We start from the raw sequence: 22624 nt of genomic DNA on the forward strand, positions 1-22624 counted from the left end.
GATAGATCATTCATTTTCTTAAGTGCACATATGGGATATGCTATGTATTTGTATCATTATATGTTTTTGAAGAGACATTCAGTGATGGGCAGTACAAAATCTGGATCACGAGGCTCTTCTGAGAAAGACAAGACATGCTGTGTCCCATTCCCAAAGCAGTCTGTTTCATGACCTACTTTTAACACGGCATTTTTGCCTTTTGGGGGCGTGAGTAAATTTCTGTGCTTTTAACGTGAATGGACTTCCCACTTTTTATCTGCTAACAGAAATACATTAGAACTAATGGGCTGAACCTTCAAGGATGTAGATACAGATTAGACATTAGGAAGAACTTCTTGACAGTAAGAACTGTCAATCAGTGGAATAGCTTACTGCATGGAGTGGTTTCTTCCCATGGGAATGAATTTTGAAGTATAAATTAAAGCTACATCAATTGGATTCATACAGCGGCTAGTTTGCTCCACTGATTTCAGTAAAACTATATATGGTGTGACTAATAACCTGTAATTACTAGACTAAAGTAGCTTGTATTTCCATGACTCATAGAATTGGGGTCAGAGGAATGAACATGTTGTAAATAAAGAAAATAAAATGCATCTTATTAACTTTTTCTTGAATAGTGGGAAGTTCTTCAGAAGCTCATAGAAACCCATATCCATGTTACTTTCATAAAATTAGTTTACAAGTATTAATTAGTGTCAGTGAACATGGGAAACATGAAGAGGCACAAAATGATTGCTAAGCCAAATTATCAACTTTGGTTCCAAACAGTGCCCACCAACTTTTAGAGTAGGAAGATTCATAAAAAGGAAGGAGGGTGCAGACCTTGTTGAGCAGCTGCTGGTACCTCATCTGAAACTCTGGTAACCTGAACAAGGTTGTGTGGAACACTACACACCACTGATGACAGGATTGGCTTTAGTTGATGTTATGAATGGTATATTGTGGGAGGGATTACTGTTTTTGCTCTCTTGTGATATCAGGTGGTTTCCTGTGACTGTGGCTATTTTCAGAGAAGAATATTTCTCCTTCAAGAAAAGCTTGAGGCCGAGTGACTGTATGGATACATTCATTTAGTTTCCTTTTGCAACAATACAGAAGTACAGGTAGTCCTTCTTTAGCTACCACATTTGGAACTGGCAACTCAGGCCTTAAGCAAAGTGGTCACTAAGTGAAACTGTACTGTGCTTATGATCAGCTTTCCTTTGCTCTTCAGATTGGGGAAGGTCATAAATGTGAGGATTGGTGGTAAAGGTACTTTTTCACCACCTTCTTAACTGTGAATGGTTACTGTATGAGGCAGTTGCTAAGTGAGGACTACCTGTCTTGCCTTGTTCTGTTGTTGTTCTTTCCCACTTTAGGCGACAACCTAGGGATCCCCTGGTGTTCTTCTATATAACCACTAATTAGGTCCAACCCTACTTAGTTTTTTCCAAGATTGGCTTACCCTAGGTAACAAAAGGTTATAGAAATTCCTCACAAGCTTGAAAAAAACCTTGCGTAAGTTGACTCATTAAGCTTATGCAGTTCTTAAAAGTATCCACAGCTTTTCTTTCAGGCTCATGCAGAAGTCTGAAAAAAAACAACTGTTTTAATGAATAGGGAGGTGCTATGCACATGAGGTCTGAAACCATTGTTCTGAATCATTTTCAAGCTGTGCACTGTCCTTTTCATTACTGCAGATCTAACTATTTTTCTATTAACTACTTTTTCAGGACTTCCTTGTGAAATGTCCATTGCTTTCTCTTTTTTTCCTGATAAACGTATCAACCTAATATGGCCTAAAGACTTCCTACTTCAAATGATTATGAAGTCGTGTTAAAGAAAACAGATGAATACCTCTGGCTACCTTGCACAACTAGCCAAGGAGCAGCTTTTTAAATTTAAAGAGCTGAACAAGAAAAAAAAATCAATATAAAACTAATGGTGTTCAAAAGAGCAGGATTCCAATTGTGCAGATTTCAGATGAAAGAAGAGCAGTCGTATGTGCTATGTATTGCTATATTATTTTGCAAAAAAAAAATAAAAATGGCTTTGCTTCCAGAGGGCACACTAAGTTGTTACGCATGAAATATTTATACCATTCAGGGGAAGTTTTATTTCACCCCACTCTGAAACAATTCTTCCCATTTCCACAGTTAAAAAAAAAATCAGACGAACAGTAAGTCTTAATTGTAAACTCACCTATTAGTTCAATTAAATTAAGTTGCTGACAACTGTGCTGTTAAGAAGATATAGAATTTAGTTTCTGGATTATTTCATTCAAATTTGGGGGTCTGCAATCTGTTGGAGACCCCTGCTGGTGGGAGGGTGGGAGGGGTACTTTTGGAAATTCTCCCTTCCCCATGCAGTCTGTACCACCCCAAACTGTGTTCCAAATGGCCTCCCGAAACAGTTTGGATTAGCTGGGGGCCTGGAAAGCCTCAGGAGCCATTCTCAAACATTTTTTCTATCTCTCTTGTACTGAAGGATGGCTGAGTGAGTAGAATTCCACTCATGGCAACTTAGAAACCAACTTATTGGATAAGGATCAGACTACGTTCATTATGCCTTGTCCCCACCGAAATCAAGCTTTTCAAGTCGAACCCTTCATGTACATTGTTATGGAATCTAAATGCAACTAATTTAGCCCACAGTTTTCTCTACAGATGAGTGTCACTATTCTTGGCCTCATTATCTGCACATCTGCAGTTAGAAAACACATCTAGTCCTTGATATCTGTGATATATGATTTCTTGTATCTGCTGGTTTGGGTGCAATTTGGTGTAATTTAATGACAGGTATTACACTGTGTATTTAACAATTACACAAAATGGCAGATGGGCACTTGTATATATGTAAAAGTACTTTTTTCATAGTCTTATCCTTGGAGGACCACCTGTACATGAATTTTAGCAAACACATCCTGAAGACACTAGGTGGGTAACAGTATACAAATAAGGCATATAAAATAAAATTGAAATAAATATGACTTTAAAACTTCACAGCCATTGCAAGTTTGATAACTCTTTACAGAGCTGTCCAGAATCCGGCAGCCCATTTGCTGGCAGGTGAGAACTGCTACAGCAGCACATCACCTATACTGCAGGCACTGAATTGAATACCAAAAAGTTTCAAAGTACAGTTGTTATCCCTTTGAGGTATTCCAGATCAGGAAACAGTCTTCACAAGTTTGACTGGAATTAGAGTATACTTTATTAATATGGACTATAGTAACAGAATCTTGAAAGCTTGACTGTTTTGGTAACTGTTGTGGCACAGTTTCTCCAAGGTCATCTCTGTGGCTTTTCTATGACTGCCTTCACTCTTTAGAAGAGCTTATACCCCACCCAAAGTCTTAATGGTCCCCAGACTTTCAGCAAAGAGTTGCTAGGCAACACCACTCTCTGGTTGATTATTGCAACAGTGGTAGAAAAAAAAAACATGCATTTTTGGTCTTCTCCTTTGCTTCATGAGAAACCATGTGCTAATAAAATGTTATAAGTCAGAACCTGAAGTATATTATGTTTCTATACTCCTGACAAAGACATATAAGTAGTTATACTTTTCCATTTTTTATTTAGACTGAAATACAAACAACTACGTCATAAAGAAAAAAAAGATAATAATTATGCAGTAAAAAAGCTAAATATATTTTTTGTGATTAAAATCAACTAAATATGACAAAAAAAAAGAAAACTAATCAACAGAAAAAAGATCCATATAATAACACAGATAACAATGTATAATGAATTTAGTCCTTAAGCTTATTCATTAAATCTAGACCACATAGAAACTTATTGCACTATCTTCTCATTTCTAGAACACAGAAAAACCTTTTGAAAAGAGATAACAAACTCTTATTCTGGATCCATTCCTTAAAATCAGGAGCGTAAGTTTCTTTCATTATGTAAAATTATCCTCTTTGGCTCAATCAAGCCTGGGGCATAGCAAAGCTATTCATGTGATGATAAATTCCATTTTTAGGAATATAGTTCCACGTCACATCAAAATCCTTAACTATAATATTTCTTCTCAAAATTGTATTGATACATGTTGTGATTTGAAACCAAAACAAATCTATAGCTGAGCAAGACCAGATCATATGACTTAAAAAAACCTTCAAATTCTTACAACGTGTGGTTCTGACACAATGCCAACATAAAATCCAATGTCTATCCCCTTTTAAATATTCTTTGAGGGATCCAATGAACACAAAATATTGTTGATGAATTAATTTCATTTTGAAACAATAAATATATTCCACATTTTTCAACACCTGACCCATTGAATCTCCAGAACGGGATATTCCAGATCTTCATTCTATAATTCAGATATACAAGTAATGCTAACTTTCATTGAACTTTTTAAAACCTTACAAAATTGAATCACTGAATTGTTCAAGTGTTGCATCTCTTAATTATCTTTAGCAGTTCGAAAACATGCAAATGTGAGTAGATCAATAGGTACCGCTTCGGCGGGAAGGTAACGGCGTTCCGTGTCGTCATGCTGGCCACATGACCCGGAAAATGTCTACGGACAACGCCGGCTCTAAGGCTTAGAAACGGAGATGAGCACCGCCCCCTAGAGTCGGACACGACTGGACTTTACGTCAAGGGAAACCTTTACCTTTACCTACCTTAGAGGCTGCTAGAGTAACTTCAGACACTGGATGAAGATACTAAATTGTAATTGAATGGACAAAACATGGTGGAAATCCATATCTTAAAACAAATATATTCAATCTGAACCATATCAAAGGACTTTCTAGTATCCAACAAAATTAGAACAGTTGATTCCAATTTATCTACCTCAGTATCCATAATATCAATCACCAGGTGAATATTGTTAGAAGCTTATCTATTTTTTATAAATCCAGACTGAAAATAGGTGAATTATTGATGGAATTACTTTCTGAAACTTCCTGCCTATTTTTCCCTTAGTATTTAGCATCCACATTAAACAATTATATTGGTCTATAGCTTACATATCTGGGGGGTCTTTTTCATGCTACAAATGTGCTGTAATATAAGCCTCATAATATGATAAAGGAAATGTAGAAAGATTACAAGTTTGATTATAGACCTCCAACAATATAGGTGAGAATAAATCTATAAAGGTTCTGTACCATTCAGCTGGAAGTCCACCCAGTCTAGAGGCTTTCCTGATTTCATAGATTGCAGTGTCTCTGTGTTTTCTTGTAATGTCTGTGGTTATGCCAATTTTCAGCTTCCTGGAAATCTTCTTCCCCAGGAATTACTAATTTGCTGTTTGGTTTTAGGAGTTTCCAGTTGATATAACTCAGTATAAAAATTAGAAAACAGTTGATTCATAATTCTGTCTCAGTAAATAATGGTCCATCATTGGCCTGAAGTATAGATATAAAATGTAGGTTTTTCTCATCCATGCAATAAGCCAATACCTTTCCAGTTTCGTCTTCTAATGCCAAGTATTTCCAGTTAATACATTTCTCAGTGTAGAAGTCCCAGTTTAAGCTTTGCACTATAAGTGCTTGATATGATTCATTTGTGGGGCTTCTAGCATATAACAAGAGTGAATCTTTAATCATCTTTTCTAACGGCATAAGATTAGAGTATTTTTTTTGCTGAGATAAAAGCAATAATGGATCTCCTGATGGATGCCTTAAACGTATCCCAGAGAATTAATACATTAATAGAGGCCCAATTTAAATTTTAAAAAGACCAAACTTCCTTCTTAACATATTTCAAAAAAAGATAATCTCTTAGGGGAGAAATACTCAAGTACCATCTAGAATTGGCTGATTTTTAATTGGCAGAGCTATTGGAACATGATCAGAGTTTGAAGTGGAGCCTATTGAAGAGTTCATAACTTCATCCAGTAAAGCAAAAGAAACTGAAAAACAATATAATCGGAAACAATTTTGATGTACATGTGAAGAAAAATATTCTCTACATGTTGATTTAAAAGAAAACACCAAATTAATTTTAATTCTGAACTATATTATTGTACTGCCTTTGAATTTGGAGAAGTAGAAGTTCTTTTTGAAACACTTCAATCTAACTGAGAATCTTGACTTAAGTTAAAATCTCTAGCAGATGATAAACAGATAATTTGCAGAATATAGTTTAGAGAAACAGCTGTGAAATATTCTTAATGGATCTATAAAAGTTAATCAGAACAAGAGTGACAGCAGCTATCTTTACAATAAAAAATAAAGTCTCAGCATTCATATTCCATATCAACTTTAAGATTATTGTCAAATGTAATGGCTACCCATATGCTTTATTTTGTTTGATTATGTGCCACCAAGTCTGCGTTGACTCTTAGCAGCCACACAGATTTTCTGCAGAAGACTGTCTCCAACCTGGTCCTTCCAATGCTGCACCCATCATCACTGAAATTGCTCCTTTCCACCTTGCTGCTGGTCATCCTCTTTTTCTCTTTTCTTCTATCTTCCCCAGCATCAGAGCTTTCTCCAGACAACTTGGTCTTTGCATAATGTGTTCAAAATATAATAATTTGAGCCTGGTAATTTGTGCCTCAGCTGGAAATTCTGAGTTTGATTCGTTCTATGGTACATTTGTTTTTCTTTCTATCTGGCTTCTACAAAGGCCACCTTTCACTTCTACAGTGTCACAGAGAAAACTGCCTGCATGATTCTGATCTCTGAAGACACATCATGACATCTGTATATATTTTCTGAGGCCTTTATTGCTACTCTACCAAGTGATAGTCTGCAGCATATTTTTGACTGCCATTTCCTTTACTGTTGATAGTTGTTTCTAAAAGGCAGAAGCTGTCCACTACTTCAGTGTCTTCATTGTCAGTTCTAAGGCTGGTTGCTGTACCTGCTGTCATTAGTTTACTCTTCTTTATATTTAATCTTGGTCCTATTTTTTCCACTGTGCTCCTGACAGTGACACTGACTTTTAGTTCTAGAATTTCCAGATATTTGCATTTTCAGCTCTCAGAGTAGAGTCATTGGCATAGTGCTGGTTGTTTTTGTTTCTTACTTCAATTTTAAGGCACACTCATCTTTTAATCCAGCTTCCTTCAATATATATTCAGCATAGAATTTGAATAAATAAGGGGAGAGTATACAGCTTTATGTCTTCCGTTTGTTGATCTGCAGCCAATTTAACCATGTTCCATCCAGACTATGGCTTCCTGACTTGTCTATAGGTTTTGTATGAGGACAATGAGATGTTCTGGGATTCTCATCCTAAGAACATTCCATAGTTTGATACAGTTAACACAATCAAAGGCCTATAATCAATGAAGCACTTCTTTTTAGTATCCATTGGCTTTCTCAATTATCCAGCATGCATCAGCAATAATAGCCCTTGTTCCTCAGTATTTTCTAAAACTAGCTTGAACATCTCTCATCTCTCTTTCCATGTAAAGCTTTATCTGTGTTGTACAAATTTAAAGATTTTTTGCTAACATGTGAAATCAAGGATATTATGTTTGCACATTCTGTTAAGTTTCCTTTCTTCAGTATTGGTATGTAGACTGACCTCTTCTAATCTGCTGGCCACTGTATGACCAGATTTGCGAAATAATTTGATTATAACCTTTACAGATTCTTCTTCTGTTGCTTGACATATTTATTTGAATATCCACTAATGTAATTAGCCCAATCCAGCTCTTATGCCTTAAAAACCCCCAGCTGTTATGCCTCCAAAAAAAAAAAAAGCAAAAACAAAACTGTTAATTTTGTAAGCTATTCTTTGATTATAATGATATCTAGCTGTTATTTTTCCAGGTTGTTAAAAAATGTTTCTTTTTCTCTTTTAAATTTAAGTTTATATTCCAGCTTATTATTTGAAAGTGGTATGTCTCCATGTAGACAAAATAGACAAAATAGGCAGTCATGAAAATCAGAAATGACATATAAATATTAATTCTGCACCCAGTGATACTTCCTTCTTAGTTATGTATAGCCAGGGTGATAGGTTGCTACCACTTAGGGAAGGAATGGATTTTATATATAATTATATATCTTTTCTTTGGGAATAATATAATATTATGTGAGTAGACTTTCCAATGTTTTCTAGAGAGCCCCCAATTTTTGCAATGGATATTGGGGTGGAAAGTAGTACACAAGTACATCTATGTTCCAGCCTTAGATGACCACAATAGGATATAATCCTTTCCCTCTCTCCTTCTCTGTCTACTTCACACTGCCAACATTAAGTTAAGATTTCTGATTAAGTTTTAGAATTGGAAAAACATTCTGAAAATTAACATCTTCTGTAATGGAATACTATTTATGTTGTTCTAAAATACCAAATAGAACAACTTTTTCACAGAATATCCAGTACCATAAATTCACATATTAACTTGATTCAACTTGATTGATAATATTCCACAACACATCAGAGAAAAAATAGAACCCTCTGGCCTTTATCCCAGATCAGATTTTTGGTAGCTGATTGAAATACGGCAGAACCAACAGGGTGGGAGTAGTAATAGATAACACAAATTCAAACTCTATATAAATAGCAAAAATTGTTTAGGCAAAGGGATCATGTTGTTGTTTATCCGTTTAGTCGCTTCCGACTCTTCGTGACTTCATGGACCAGCCCACGCCAGAGCTTCCTGTCGGTCGTCAACACCCCCAGCTCCCCCAGGGACGAGTCCGTCACCTCTAGAATATCATCCACCCACCTTGCCCTTGGTTGGCCCCTCTTCCTTTTGCCCTCCACTCTCCCTAGCATCAGCATCTTCTCCAGGCTGTCCTGTCTTCTCATTATGTGGCCAAAGTATTTCAGTTTTGCCTTTAATATCATTCCCTCAAGTGAGCAGTCTGGCTTTATTTCCTGGAGAATGGACTGGTTTGATCTTCTTGCAGTCCAAGGCACTCTCAGAATTTTCCTCCAACACCACAGTTCAAAAGCATCGATCTTCCTTCTCTCAGCCTTCCTTATGGTCCAGCTCTCGCAGCCATATGTTACTATGGGGAACACCGTTGCTTTAACTATGTGGACCTTGTTGTCAGTGTGATGTCTCTGCTCTTAACTATTTTATCGAGGGATCATAGCAATTATTTATTCTAAGTTAATATTAAATTTATAAAGGGCAGCTGCTTTGGAGCATTCTGAACCAAAAGATCTGAATGAGATTTCAGCTCTTGATTTCTGTCAATGACATTCTTATTTCATTGGGAGCTCCACTCCCCTCTTCATTCATTCCCACGTGTACTTCAAGTAGATGCTTGATTTAAATTTGAAAGGATTATGCCACACTTCTGTTTAACACAACACTTGAGTATACTTGAAACAGGATGGTATAACTAGAGCTTGTTGCCTCCTCTTTATAAATAATGTGGAGGTTAAATCACATATTAGATTTACGAAGATTTTTCAACCCAGTCTTATTCCAGCAATATGGACTGTAGAGAGGTATTGCTATTGCAATTGTTTTCTCTTATTAAACAACTAATGAGTGTTGTTGTTGTTTATTCATTTAGTCGCTTCCAACTCTTTGTGACTTCATGGACCAGCCCACGCCAAAGCTTCCTGTTGGTCGTTAACACCCCCAGCTCCCCCAGGGACGAGTCCGTCATCTCTAGAATATCATCTATCCATCTTGCCCTTGGTTGGCCCCTCTTCCTTTTGCATTCCACTCTCCCTAGCATCAGCATCTTCTCCAGGGTGTCCTGTCTTCTCATTTTGTGGCCAACGTATTTCAGCTTTGCCTTTAATATCATTCCCTCAAGTGAGCAGTCTGGCTTTATTTCCTGGAGGATGGACTGGTTTGATCTTTTTGTAGTCCAAGGCACTCTCAGAATTTTCCTCCAACACCACAGTTCAAAAGCATCGATCTTCCTTCTCTCAGCCTTCCTTATGGTCCAGCTCTCGCAATGGTGTTACTACAGGGAACACCATTGCTTTAACTATGTGGACCTTTGTTGTCAGTGTGATGTCTCTGCTCTTAACTATTTTATTGAGATTTGTCATTGCTCTTCTCCCAAGGATTAAGCGTCTTCTGATTTCCTGACTGCAGTCAGCATCTGCAGTAATCTTCGCACCTAGAAATACAAAGTCTTTCACTGCTTCTACATTTTCTCCCTCTATTTGCCAGTTATCAATCAAGCTGGTTGCCATAATCTTGGTTTTTTTGAGGTTTAGCTGCAAGCCAGCTTTTGCACTTTCTTCTTTCACCTTCATCATAAGGCTCCTCAGTTCCTCTTCGCTTTCAGCCATCAAAGTGGTATCATCTGCATATCTGAGATAGTTAATGTTTCTTCCAGAGATTTTAACTCCAGCCTTGGATTCCTCAAGCCCAGCACGTTGCATGATGTGTTCTGCATACAAGTTGAATAGGTAGGGTGAGAGTATACAGCCCTGCCGTACTCCTTTCCCAATCTTAAACCAGTCCGTTGTTCCGTGGTCTGTTCTTACTGTTGCTACTTGGTCGTTATACAGATTCTTCAGGAGGCATACAAGGTGACTTGGTATCCCCATACCACTAAGAACTTGCTACACTTTGTTATGGTCCACACAGTCAAAGGCTTTAGAATAGTCAATAAAACAGAAATAGATGTTTTTCTGAAACTTCCTGGCTTTTTCCATTATCCAGCGGATATTGGCAATTTGGTCCCAAGTTCCTCTGCCTTTTCTAAACCCAGCTTGTACATCTGGCAATTCTCGCTCCATGAATTGCTGAAGTCTACCTTGCAGGATCTTGAGCATTACCTTACTGGCATGTGAGATGAGTGCCACTGTTCGATAGTTTGAACATTCTTTAGTGTTTCCCTTTTTTGGTATGGGGATATAAGTTGATTTTTTCCAGTCTGATGGCCATTCTTGTGTTTTCCAAATTTGCTGGCATATAGCATGCATTACCTTGACAGCATCATCTTGCAAGATTTTGAACTGTTCAGCTGGGATGCCATCGTCTCCTGCTGCCTTATTAGCAATGCTTCTTAAGGCCCATTCAACCTCACTCTTCAGGATGTCTGGATCTAGCTCACTGCCCACACCATCAAAGCTATCCCCGATATTGTTATCCTTCCTATACAGGTCTTCCATATATTCTTGCCACCTTTTCTTGATCTCTTCTTCTTCTGTTAGGTCCTTGCCACCTTTGTTTTTGATCGTACCCATTTTGGCCTGGAATTTACCTCCAATGTTTCTAATTTTCTGGAAGAGGTCTCTTGTCCTTCCTATTCTATTGTCTTCTTCCACTTCCACGCATTGCTTGTTTAAAAATAATTCCTTAACTCTTCTGGCTAACCTCTGGAATTTTGCATTGAATTGGGCATATCTCCCCCTATCACTGTTGCCTTTTGCTTTCCTTCTTTCTTGGGCTACTTCTAGTGTCTCAGCAGACAGCCATTTTGCCTTCTTGGTTTTCTCTTTCTTTGGGATGTATTTTGTTGCCGCCTCCTGAACAATGCTGCCAACTTCTGTCCAGAGTTCTTCCGGGACCCTATCTACTAAGTCCAGTCCCTTAAATCTATTCTTCAGCTCCACTGCATATTCCTTAGGAATATTAGTGAGCTCATATCTAGCTGATCTGTGGGTCTTCCCTAATCTCTTTAGTCTGATCCTAAATTGTGCAAGAAGAAGTTCGTGATTGGAACTACAGTCAGCTCCAGGTCTTGTTTTTACCGACTGTATAGATGTCCACCACCTTTGGCTGCAAAGGATGTAGTCAATCTGATTTTGGTGTTGTCCATCTGGTAAAGTCCATGTATAAAGCTGTCTCTTAGGTTGTTGGAAGAGAGTGTGTGTTATGCAGAATGCGTTGTCTTGGCAAAATTCTATCTGCTTCATTTTGTTCTCCCAGGCCATGCTTACCTGTAATTTCAGGTGTCATTTACTGCCCACCTTAGCATTCCAGTCTCCCGTGATGAAAATAACATCTCTTTTAGGCATGTCGTCCAGTAGGTGCTGCAGATCCTCATAGAACTGCTCTACTTCAGTTTCTTCAGCATCTGTGGTTGGGGTGTATATTTGGATGACTGTGATGTTGGATGGCTTGCCCTGAATTCGAATTGAATCATTCTATTGTTTTTTGCATTGTATCCAAGCACTGCTTTAGCCACTTTACTATTAATTATGAAGGCTACCCCATTTCCTCTGTGGTCCTCTTGTCCACAGTAGTAGATCTGGTGGTCATTTGATGTGAAGTGGCCCATTCCAGTCCATTTCAGTTCACTGACGCCCAAAATGTCTATCTTTAATCTTGACATCTCACCAATAACCACATCCAATTTGCCCTGGCTCATAGATCTTACATTCCAGGTTCCAATGGTGTGTTGATCCTTAGAACATCGGATTCGCCGTTCACCACCAGCACCGTTGGCCGCTAGCCGTCCTTTTGGCTTTGAGCTAGCTGCGTCATCACGTCTGGGGCTAGTTGAACTCGTCCTCTGTTCCTCCCCAGTAGCATTTTGACCATCTTCTGACCTGGGGGTCTCATCTTCTGATGGTATACTGACATATCTCTGGTTGTACTGATCCATTTAGTTTTCACGGCAAGAATACTGGGATGGGTTGCCATTACCTTCCCCAGAGATCGCATTTAGTCTGACCTCTCTGTCATGACCTTCCCGTCTTGGGTGTCCCTTCATGGTTTAGCTCATGGCATCACTGAGGTGCTCAAGCTCCAGCACCACGACAAGGTAACTATCCTTTGCCGAAGACTAATGAGTGTACCTTTCTCCTTTCTGTTTGGACAGCATAGTGCCATAGGCAAAAAGGATAACAGGTTTGAATAGGCACAAATCTGATTTTCAGCCAAGCAAGGATTTTAACAAAGAACTAAAAAGGGCAGAAGAATGAAGGTAGCAGAATAGTTAATACAAAGTAGATAAATAGAGATGTGGGAAAGTGTGAAGCTACATAGCATTCATTCATTGGACAAAGGATACTGCTCTTGAGTCTGGGTCCAAACTTTAAAAAGGGTCAGGAACAAGGAAAGATGAGGAATGACTACAAACAAAGAAATTAAATATTATAGATGGATGGCTAGATAACCCTATCTCTGCAATTAATGGATATGTCATCCAATTAATGGATATGTCATTTTTTCACTAGCTGGTGATGCTTAGAGGAAGTGGAGACAAAGCCAGTTGAATCTATCAAACACTTTCCTTAACTTGTATTTTGTTAAAACTGTAACTTGCTGACTTCACCACTGAGATAAATCAGGGCTTAGCTATGGGAGAATAATATTTTATGCTATTCTACTTTTCTACTAAGAAGTATTGATTTGTACTTTAATGTAGCTATCTGGCTGTGCCCTAAATGCCCTATTTTAGTCAAATTTAACTATTACCTTGGAAAGGCTTATTTACAAGTCTTTTTAATTCTACAAAAGAAAAAAAAAACAGTCAAATGATTCAGAAAAAGCGTATCCCATTGTCACTCAATTAACATTCTTAAATCTAAGGAGTTAAGCCAGATCAACTTGTACTGAAGAATATATAGGGGAAATAATTCCCAGTTTAATATCTTCAATGGCTTTCTTTCCACAAAGGCATTAGTGTAGGATTACCATGTCTGGGTTGAAAAAATTCAGGCAATCACTGGATGGCAGAAAAGGCAAAAGAAAACTCTTAACTCTTTGCTGCCATCTAATGTTCATCTGGATTTTTTCCAGCCCATACCTGATGGTCCTAAAATAGCTAACTCTTTCAAAGCTGAAATAGTTCTACATTCTTTCTAGCTTGATTGAAAATGTAAAAAAAAATCATTTCAGGGTCTACTATAAATGAACAAATCTAAATGTTCTTTATTCTATATAATCAAGCAGGTGTAGATATATGTTTACGTTTATAGCAGGTGTGAACACTTATCTGAACGCTGTACACAGAATTTCAATGCATGATTGCAGGGTTGTGTTTTTATCTTCTATTTGTCATATGAAGCAGAAAATTACTTTTAAATGTTCACCCTACCAAAGATTTGAGGCCTCCAAATGGTGGGGCTTTTGCACCCCCTACTGATTCTTTTTCATGTCTCATTTTCTCAAAATCAGTAAAGTTCACAATACCTACAGTTGTGCCTGGCCCGACAACCTATAGAAAGTTATCCGAGTCATACTAGTTGAGGCCTTTCCAGTTCAGAGAAGAGTAACATAATATTCATTAAAAATCAAAATTTAAATATAGTGCTAAAAGGTAGGATTCAAATTGCTGTTTGAATATACCCAAGTACTTATATGGAGATATTGTACTTTTCTCTGTTAACAGAAACTCCATTTGCTGTCACAGTGGTTACACAGCAGGTCTAAAGATGATGCAGACACCAGGAACTGTAGCAGGAATTCATAATTTCAGAAATCATGGCACATATTAAGATACCCTCTTCCAGGGATCTTTTGAACCCTCCCACAGTGTGATGAAACTTTCCAAATTTGGCTAATATATTAGAATTTTCAGTTGTTAATCAAATGTGGAGATGAGCAGTTTGCATATCTCTACTGAGACTCTAGGGTGGCCTCCAATGTGACTGGAATCTCCCTTATTTTTAAGTATCATTTTGAATAACACTGAAGAATCTCTGAACACAGTGTTTTCTATCCTCTTGCCACAGATGAAACTTCAGTCATTTTGTACATTTGTGTGTGAGAGATAAATGAGGACTCTGAGATGAGTCAGCATTGGATACAATGCATGAAACTTGATTTTGGTTGCATTGAATTACTATACCCTTAATAATTTGCAAGGGTCTTACCATAGTGCATAATAGTGACATGACTGGCTCACAAAAGGTTTGCTTGTGTAGAGAGCATTGTATGCTATGTTGTTGGTTGGCAAACCACGACAGCTGTGCGAGATGCTTATTTACATTGAACCTTCCTTGAACTTCCATAGTGGATAAGGTTGTAGCAAAAACTTTCCTCACAAGGCAACAGGAGCTGTAACCTGAGCTGTGCCAGGAGGCTATCGGCGGTTACATGAGGTATGCATTGCTATTTAGACCAATCAGCCTTCTGCTTTGTGAATTACTGTTTTAGTGCACTTGCTTAACTGGGAGAATAATAAAAGAGAGCTTACGGCTTGAATCGGGGCTCTCATCCCAAGAAACTGTGTGTCGTGTATATTCTTCATGAGAGACCACAAGCTCTCATCCCGAGGAAGTTGTGTCTGTGCATTCTTCCTACATTCTTCATGAGAGACCACAAGCTCTCATCCCGAGGAAGTTGTGTCTGTGCATTCTTCCTACATTCTTCATGAGAGACCACAAGCTCTCATCCTGAGAAAACTTGCAGCCTGTGTATCCTTCATGAGAGACCACCACAAGTGGTGACCCCCCCGACGTGATTCCTTGCAACCCTTTACTCACCAGCTGGAATAGCTACGGTGCACCTCAACTGAATCGCTGGACGACTTCAGTTCCCTTTCGTGAGTATGGGGAGTAAACTTTCAGTAGGGCAGAAAGTTCATGCCAAAGAACTGAAATGTCTGCTAAGGAATACGTTTATTAAAGTAACAGGAAAGCCTTATGATACAGACTTAAAGACAATTGAGGAACTTTTAAAAATTGTATATAGTAGATGTCCCTGGTATCCAGAACAGGGATCATTAGAACTTGAAGATTGGATAAGAATAGGGAAGGAATTGCATGAGGGTGTTCGAGCTCCTATGTTAATCTTAGCATTGTGGAAGAAGATTAAAGAGGCGACTGAGTATCATGCTCAGGCATTTAATGCTAATACCACCGCTTCTTTGTTGCCGCCTCCAAGCGCCCCACCACCATATCTTTTAAAACCAACTCAGAGACCCCAATTAACAACTCCGGGTCCTCAAGTGACACTGCCTGCTCCTTTAATTCAGCCTGTTGTGGCACCTGTAGAATCACAAGAGGAAGTGATGTACAAAGGAGCTGTTAGAACTGGGTTTGAAGCTTCCATGCATGCTGGAACCTTATCAGGAGAAGAGTTATTGGAAGGTTTAAATGCCTTCCCTGTTTCTGAAACTCAAGACAATACTGAAGCAGCTGATGAGCTTCTCAAGTGCATGGCTGCAGAAAATGCCAATGCTGATTGTAAGAAGGCTTTACAGTCTATCATTTCTCGACCAGAGTATTCTCTGGCTGACATGTTAAAAGCTTGTTTGGAGGTAGGGACTAATGCCTGGCAGATGGGGACTTTAGCAATGGCTCTGCATAAGGGACGCCTTGGCAAGCCTACTGGTAATTGTTTCAATTGTGGGAAGCCAGGACACTTTAAAGCACAATGCAGGGCACCGGGGGGAGGAGCAAATATTGTCAGAGGGACCAGTAATACTCGTTTTAAGCCAAAAACCCCTTGCTCAAAATGCAAATTAACTGCTTTACACATGTTGGTTTAAGAACAATTACAAGCTGGTCATCTTGAGCCAACAACCAGTCCTTTTAATACACCAGTTTTTGTCATTAAAAAGAAATCAGGCAAATGGCGTATGTTGCACTATCTGCGTGCTATTAATGCTCTTATCATGCCTATGGGAGCTTTACAATGTGGGATGCCTAACCCTAACTTAATCCCCAGAACTTATGAATTAAGAATTATTGATTTAAAGGATTGTTTTTTTACTATTCCTCTTTATCCGAAAGACAAAATGTTGTTTGCTTTTACTGTGCCAGTTTTAAATGCTGACCGGCCCACACAACGATATCAGTGGAAAGTTTTACCACAAGGGATGTTAAATAGTCCCACCTTGTGTCAAATTTATGTTGCTACTGCTTTAGAACCTTTTCGGCTCCAATATCCAAAATTGTTAGTTTATCATTATATGGATGATATTTTAATTGCAGGTCCTTCTCTTCCACTGTCATGGTTGCATGATTTACAGACATGCCTAGGAGAATATGGTCTTGTAATTGCATCAGAGAAAATTCAATCCTCTGAGCCTTTTTTATATCTTGGTCATAAGCTGATGCAAACCTATTCTCACCCACAATTACCATCTTTGGAGATTCAATCTCCCATTTTGTATGTTAAGCTGCAGCAGCTTTTAGGGGCAATAAATTGGCTCTGTCCTTATATTGGCCAAACAACAGCGGCCATGAGCCCCTTGTTTGCTGCCTTAAAAGGTGGCAAAGACCCCACAGACTTAATTACCCTATCGAAGGAACAACTTCAGGTTTTACAAAATATTCAAGACAGCCTTGGCCAACAGTGGGTAGATCGCTGTCAAGATAACATTTTTTTCACATTGGTTGTTTTATCAACTGGCAAGCTTCCTACTGCGGTCTTTTGCCAGTTGCTTTTTTACAAATCCAACTCTAAACCTTTTGTTTTCATTCTTGAAAACCTCCTGCACATTCCTCATCGTACTATCACTCCTTTGGCTTCTTTGTTTGCTACTTTGATCTTCAAAGGACGCTCTCGTAGCCAAGCACTAATTGGCTTGGATTTGATACGAATCATTGTTCCCATCCCACTGCGAGAATGGGAAATTTTTTTTCTCAGAGTCTTCTGACTTGCAAATTGCTTTGACTGATTATGTTGGCACTGTCACCTATCACTTATCATTTGACCCTCGTCTATTGGCTGTCTCACAACTGCCTCTTATTTTTCACTCTATTATCTCTTCTTTTCCTTTGTCTCACGCTCTGACTTTGTTTGTTGATGGTGGCAAGGTTTGGGGGGCAGTGACGTGGCAAACAGGCACACAGTGGCACACAAAAATCACCCCTCCTCAAACCTCTGCACAGCGCTCTGAACTTGCTGCTATGATTTATGGCCTTCAACTTTTTCCCTCCCAGCCTCTCAATGTTATCTCTGATAGTCTCTATGTTCCTCAAATTGTTTGTTCTCTTCCTGGTGCATATGTTTCTCCCTCTCTCGATGAAAATTTGTTGTCACTTCTTCTCACTCTACAGGATGTTTTGCATAACCGCAGACATCCTCTCTATGTTGCTCATATTCGAAGTCATCAACCTTTCCCTGGACAGATTTCACTTGGTAACCAGATTGCCGATGCAGCCTGTCGTCCTTCTATCCAGTTGTTGTTTTCTGCTTCCCCCTGGGAAAGTCACAGTCAATTTCACCAAAACGCCCGAGCTTTGGCTCGACAATTCCAACTGCCCATCTCACAAGCTAAAGCCATTGTTCAACAGTGTGATGCTTGTTCTCAACACGTGTCTGCTAATCAGATTTGGCAAATGGATGTGACTCAATATCCCTCCTTTTCTCCATGGAAGTATTTACATGTTGTTATTGATACCTTTTCTGGCTATATTTTTGCCACTCCACAACGTGGAGAGGCCACAAAGCATGTTATTAATCACTGTGTTCGCTCTTTTGCTGTCATGGGCAAGCCCTCAGTCTTGAAAACTGATAATGGGGCTGCGTATTGCAGCTCTGGCTTTGCCTCCTTTTGTCAGCAATGGTCTGTTTCTCACCTTTTTGGCATTCCTTATAATTCCACTGGCCAAGCTATTGTTGAACGAGCTAATAAGACTTTAAAGTCCTCCCTGGACAAACACAAACTTAAAAATGGGGGAGTATTACCCTCATTGCCAAATATTCAGCAATGGCTGAATCAGGTTCTTTTTACACTCAATCATCTAAATCTTTCTTCAAATTCTGACACTGCTGTTCAACGTCATTTTGGATCTCAAGTCACGTTACCAAAGCCTTTGGTATATTATAAGCAACTTCCTGACCCTACCTGGAAAGGCCCTGTTCCCTTATTGACCTGGGGAAGGGGATATGCTGCTCTGCTTCTTCCCACAGGTCCATTGTGGGTTCCTGGACGTTGTGTTAAACCATATCATGGCGGAATGGCATCAGGAACTGAGGAATCCAATTCCACAGTTCAGACAGATGCTGTAAACCAACTCCACCACAGGAGCCACCACCAACAAGGCTCGAGTGCCACGCCAACAACAGCACCGTCTGACATGGGGACAAATCAAAGCTCTGGGAATGCAAGTGAACCAACTGTTGCAAAAGAACAATCTCCCTAAATCAGAGGACAATTTCATTGTTGCCATTATTGCTTGTTTGAATGCCAACTCTTTTATTACCATTTTATGTATTTGCTTGTGTAGTTTGTTTTCATTTATTCTAGCCTCACCTCAGCATGGATCCTGGACTCCGAATATATACATTCCGGATCTACAATCACTTGCTCGCACTCTACAGAAAATGGACTGTTGGGGTTGTTTGCACGCCCCTGCCTATGGCCACGCTGGACTTCCTCTGGTGGCAGTTCCTCTCTTTGTAACCCACTGGCACAACCAAACCTTTGTGCCAGGTATTCGCACTGCTGCCCCAGATAATGTGACCATAGTTCATTTAGCCTCTAGATTTCAGACACTTGCCACATTGTGTTGGCAGTATATTAACCCTAACAGTATTAACCTTGGCATTTATTCATCATGTACTCATATGTTTAATATCACTATACAAATATTTGTATTATTTGCATTAATTGCTGTTGCATTTATTGTTTCCCTCTCATATCTTCCATGTGCCTTCAGAGTTACTCTCCTGTGTATCAGCCTCTATTCACAACAGGAAATGGCTTGCTATAACTGAAAATAAAAAGGAGGAGATGTAGAGAGCATTGTATGCTATGTTGTTGGTTGGCAAACCACGACAGCTGTGCGAGATGCTTATTTACATTGAACCTTCCTTGAACTTCCATAGTGGATAAGGTTGTAGCAAAAACTTTCCTCACAAGGCAACAGGAGCTGTAACCTGAGCTGTGCCAGGAGGCTATCGGCGGTTACATGAGGTATGCATTGCTATTTAGACCAATCAGCCTTCTGCTTTGTGAATTACTGTTTTAGTGCACTTGCTTAACTGGGAGAATAATAAAAGAGAGCTTACGGCTTGAATCGGGGCTCTCATCCCAAGAAACTGTGTGTCGTGTATATTCTTCATGAGAGACCACAAGCTCTCATCCCGAGGAAGTTGTGTCTGTGCATTCTTCCTACATTCTTCATGAGAGACCACAAGCTCTCATCCCGAGGAAGTTGTGTCTGTGCATTCTTCCTACATTCTTCATGAGAGACCACAAGCTCTCATCCTGAGAAAACTTGCAGCCTGTGTATCCTTCATGAGAGACCACCACATGCTTGCACAAATGAAGAAAGTAGCGGCAAGACTAGACATCGACTTCCCTCAGGTAAATCAGCTATATCTTCCTTAGCAGCATTTACACACACAGTCCCTTTGTACAGCAGGGGTAATACCAACTGTAGGAAAACTGTAAACCACATTAGCAATAGAGAGTGACACAGCTGCCAGTTACAATAGTTATTTGTAGAAAGCAGACTGAGTAATTAAGTGGCTATTGTGATATGGCTATTTGAATTGAGGCCTCATATTGTACAGCTTTTATCTACAAAGAAGCAATACTTTAATGGACCCACTCGTTGGATCGTCACCTTGTTGTGGTGAGTGGGCTTGTGTGTTCTCAATGAACCCTGTGAGTGAAGCTGTCAGGAGTCATGTACTTCTGGTAGGGTCACCCACAGCAGTAAGGTCCAGGGGGAGGAACCAGACAAAGAACGATCCAAGAAACTCCTCAACAGCAGAACAGGGGGAAGATAGCAAGGTTTATTGTTACAATGGCGGATGAAGGCTGCAGCAGATAAAAGGTCACCAATCACCATGGTATCCATGCCATTGGATTAGCACCTTTTTCTGTGAATATTGTGTGCTGATCATTGTGCACTGATCTCCACACATAAAACAAACGCATGCATAGGTGTCTTCCAACTACTCTAAACCCAGCCTAAACTAATTAAAAGTCCCATGGTGACTGGCAAATGGCAACAGGGGCAGGACTGTGAAATCTGGAAGCCCTTAGTCATAGACCAACACATGGGTGGTGGATTACTGATTCAGTCATCCTGACTCAAGGTCTGAGGCACTTGAGTAGTTCGGCAGCTGTATCCATGACTGAGCAGTCCTATTTAGGATCCACTCTGCTCACCCCATATGGGGAAGGGGCTAGAAAAGGTGCTCTAAACATAGTCTGTCTTGTTTTTCTCCCTGATTGGATTACCACATCCAATGGGTCACCATATAGTGGTCAAAAAAGACATATGGATTTCAGAACGTGGAATATACAGACACTGCAGGACAATATGGATAGTGTACGTCCTGAACGCAGGACTGCCATTATTGCAAGTGAGTTGATGATGGAGTTTTTAAAGGTTAATAAAAGAACTCCAAGCAGCTAACAGCAATCTTGCAGAGCAGAAGTGTGAACCAAACAACAACTTGCACATTAAGCTTAATTACATTCAGAAATAAATTCAGTCTTCACACAGTAGTTTGATGAAGAAAAATAGAGATAACTTACTTTTATTCAGTAGATCTGGATACAGGTAGGTTCATAGTAGAAAGCACTTAATCATCACTGGTTCTTGGTAGCAGAGGATGGTGTGGGGAGGGCTGCATTCCTGCAGCTCTTCCTGCTTGCATATCTGCCCATGAGGTAATGGAGACTGTTAATCCCTAAGCCCAAGAAGGAGGAGGAAGAGGAAGTCAGGTGACCCATATGACATCCCACAAGCACAATAGAGATGCGATTTGCTAGAGTGACCCCCTTATGTTTATGAGACAGTGCTGAGTTGATCCCTGATAATTCCAGCAGTTGAGACATTTTAATATAGATATAGCAGCACTTTAAGAAATCCAAAGAGCAGGAGAGGAAGAAAAAGGAGGTTACACCTTCTTTTGGAAAGGATTGAAGAATATTGCAAAGTTAAGCATCTGCTGCTCAGCTAGGTCCCTGTATACATCAGGCATATAAACTAAAGCACTCTTGGACCAGCATCTTGACAAGAAAAATTCCAGGAACTAATAAAACATATTTGTAATACTTAAATATTCAGCAGCTATCCAGGCTGGTTGCTAGGGAACACTCTGTACTTATAAGGCCCTCTACAAACTCAGGTCTTTTGCATCAAAGTTCAAACAGCTAGCAGCAATATAAGAAAAATATTTTTAAAAAAATATAATTAGTTCAAATACAATTTAACTTTTCTTGAAGCTTTGGTATCATCTCCTGACATCGCTGTTCCAATACTAAAGGCAGTGTGCCAAAATCAATGAACAACAAATTTGTAAACTATGGTTCATCATAATAATGAATACATACACCTATTTTAACTTTATAATAGCTCGAGTCCCAGCTTCATTTTTTATCTCCCTTCCTTTATTCTAAAAGTGGGCAGTACTGTCCTCCTACTAATATTTTATAAACTCTAATGAATGCTTCTTTGAATAAAGCACAGAGTAAAAATTCGTCAAACAAACACAGGAAGTAATATCCTTTACCAGACCATTGGCAAATGTCCACGTTAACACAAAATCTAACTTAACTTGTGCAGATTGGAGAGACTTTCTAAATGCTTAGTGGGTAATGACTGCCAAGACATCTGAACTTAGATATGGAGAAATCACCCAATAATTTGATGCTCAATTCATTTATTTTCTTCCATCACAATCAAAAGACTCTACTGTATTACTACTTCTTACAAGTCATATAAATACAAACTTAATTGTTTCTAAAGCATACTGCCTGAAGCCACTCTATGGAACCAGTATGATAATTTAATACAGAACATATATCTGTTTATCATTTTATTCAGAGACAATCTGGACACAGATGCAGTACTTTCAAAATATTATGCAGGATACTATATATTATCCTCATTCAACAAATTTCAGAAACATTAACTGTCTTGTCCATATA

This window comes from Candoia aspera, chromosome 3 (genome assembly GCF_035149785.1).
Source record: "Candoia aspera isolate rCanAsp1 chromosome 3, rCanAsp1.hap2, whole genome shotgun sequence".
Lineage (NCBI taxonomy): Eukaryota > Metazoa > Chordata > Lepidosauria > Squamata > Boidae > Candoia > Candoia aspera.